This window comes from Tenrec ecaudatus, chromosome 17, assembly GCF_050624435.1.
Source record: "Tenrec ecaudatus isolate mTenEca1 chromosome 17, mTenEca1.hap1, whole genome shotgun sequence".
NCBI classification, from domain to species: domain Eukaryota; kingdom Metazoa; phylum Chordata; class Mammalia; order Afrosoricida; family Tenrecidae; genus Tenrec; species Tenrec ecaudatus.
Window position 1 is genome coordinate 47319998 of NC_134546.1, and position 2857 is coordinate 47322854.

The following is a 2857-nucleotide window of genomic DNA, read 5'->3' on the forward strand; positions in this document are numbered from 1 at the left end:
AGCACAAAGGAAGCTCCAGGAATTACCAGAATATCAATTAAAACACTTCAATAAGCTGATGAAGCACTGGAAGAACTCATTTGTCTACGCCAAGAAATTTGGAAGACAGCTACCTGACTAATGGACTGTTAAGAGATGCGTATTTTTACCCATTCCAGAGAAAGGCAACACAACATCATGCTGAAATTGATGAACAATATCATAACATATTCACATGAAAGTTTGCTGAAGATCATTAAAAAATGGTTGCAACAGAACATTGATAGGGAACTGCCAGAAATTCAAGCCACATGATAAATTGAACTTGACCTAAGTAGAGGATGTTAGGAAAATGTTTGCTTGTGTTTTATGGACTGTGCAAAGCCATTCAACTGTGTGAATCATAGCAAAATGTGGATAAGGGAAAATAGTGCCATGTGCAGTTCAAGCAGGGCCATGTCTCCCCAGCTAAGTATGAGGTGCCTGCGACCCTGCACCATCTCCTACTGCTCCTCCATCAGGTTCTCGAAGCTTTTCCAGATGTCCCTGGTAGATTTGGGAAAGAAACTTTTAGAAGCCGTACGAGCAGGTCAAAATGATGAAGTTCATATTTTGATGGCAATTGGACCTCCTTTTTCTATAGTCTGGCTGGGAACTTATCCTCTTCACCTAGTAGCACAATATGAGCATTCTTCCACCACCAGAGGGCTGGTGTAATTAGGGATGCCAGAACCAAAGTGGACCTGACACCATTACATATGGCAGCTCCTGAGGGCCATGCCAGCATAATAGAGGTTTAAATTAAACACGGAGCTGATGTCAGTGCAAAAGGCATGCTAAAGATGACAGCTCTACATTGGGCCACAGAACATCATCACCCTGAAGTGATGGAACTTTTCATCAAATAGGATGTAAAATTGTAATCAAAATTTACAAAGTAAATGTTGGTAAATCTGCATTTACTACATCAATAGACAATGGGAATAAAGATTTAGCAGAGACATTACAGGTTGTAATGCAAAACCACATCATCGCAAACCCAGAGTCCTGACACTGTGGCGATACATGCTGCACCATCACAGTTTATCATTGGACCTGAAATGGGTGTACCTTCTGTTCAGCTCAGAACTCATCTACATCAGTATTAACTACATTAGCTGCCCTCGCTGAAGCATCTGTTCCATTATCCAATTCTGAAACTGCAGTAGTAGTGGCCACGGAGGAAGTAGTTACTGCAGAATCTGCGGATACTGCAATTCAACAAGTTCAGGGGGTCAGCAAATCATCACAATAGTTACAGATGGAACTCAGCTTGGATATTTGTACTCGTTCCCAAGCAGCAGAATAGGGAAGCCCATCATTGTGATCGTGCCAGATGGACAAATATTAACCATACCAGCAACAGATATAGCTGAAGAAACTGTGATGAGTGAAGAACCACCAGCTAAGAGATAATGTATCAAAATAACTAAAAACTGGGTGGAATGGGCAGAAATAGAAAAGAGAGACACTTCAGAAAGAGCTGGAAGCAGCACTGACAGCAGCTTCTAATGAAATAACAGGTAGCAGAGGCCTACAAACAGAAATTAAAAGCAATGGCTGGTCTTCAGACCAAAGAGGGGCCATTTAATCAAAATAAACATGGGATTTGATTTTACTTTTGGTTAAGCAAGAATACAATCTGAATTGTACAAAATACGGGTACAATGATGGGAATACCGGACCAAAAAGAATTCTTGTAACATAAAAATTTAAGTTGTGAAATGTATTTAAAATTCAATTCTGTAAATAGGGTTTTATTTTATTTTTTATAGTTCCAAATGAATTAGTAAAGATTGTTTAAGATATCCAAAAACACAATAAGCCAGTATTTTGTGAATACTTTTGATTTTAGTATGAACATGAATTTCCCAGAAACAGAGGAGTTTTAAGGTTGATCATTGTTCATGCTACCAAATAGATATAATTACATGGTGAACTGGTGCTTTAGTTACTACCATAGTTATAAACTACTATAAGAAGAGAAGATTTCTCCTCTGGAAATATTTACACAGCTTTAAATAGTCTCAGATTTTCAGAAAACATATTTTTAGAAAGTGAAACTGATATTTCTTCACTTTCTGCTACACCCAAGCAGACTTACATGTATATTAGCAAATATTACCTTTCTATCTGTACATATTTTGCATATTTTCTTATTTCAAAGTGCATCACTTGCATAAGTACTTTCCCCATGAAGATAATTATAGAGAACCCAAGCGGAGAATCAGCCTAGCACTATGGTCTGGGTGAGACACTGTGGAATTGTTTCTACCCATCCCTCAGTGAACCATGCCATGGGTTATGTACTACAATCTTTGTGTGCATTGAGAACAGGTACATGGAAAGAGACACGACCGTCCGTCTTTCCTACAACACTGGTGAGAGCTCATAAGGTTCTGCTTAAAGTGGTCTACTACATTTTTCTTTAATGCTTTAATGTGAAAATGATGCTTATTGAATGTTAATGCCTGCTAAAATGAATGGTGGTGACCCCTCTTCTTATAATCTTCTGAAATTGGCATAGAACGACCAGTGGGTGAAAGTTCATGTCCATTCCATGACACCGTTTCAGAGAAGCAGTGAAGTTTGCGCAAAGGGGAAAGTAATGTGCTCTTTTTCTCTCATTGTCCCCTAGGTAGAAGTGACAATTGAAGAGATTCTCCTGGATAAGACTGGCACATGGAAAGAAGAAAGAAGGCCATTTCCTAATTGGCCCCTTACACATCAGGTCAAATAATTTTCTTAATTTCTAGTCAAACCAAAAGAAAATGACACTCTGTTGGAAGGCAAGAGGGAACCCTGGCTACACAGTGGTTATGTATCTGGCTACTATCAA

At 38.9% G+C, this 2857-nt stretch overlaps 1 pseudogene; it reads left to right on the forward strand.

The window, feature by feature from the left end:
• Positions 1-519: 519 nt before the first annotated feature.
• Positions 520-1631, forward strand: LOC142430975 (GA-binding protein subunit beta-1 pseudogene; annotated as a pseudogene).
• The last annotated feature ends 1226 nt before the right edge of the window (positions 1632-2857 follow it).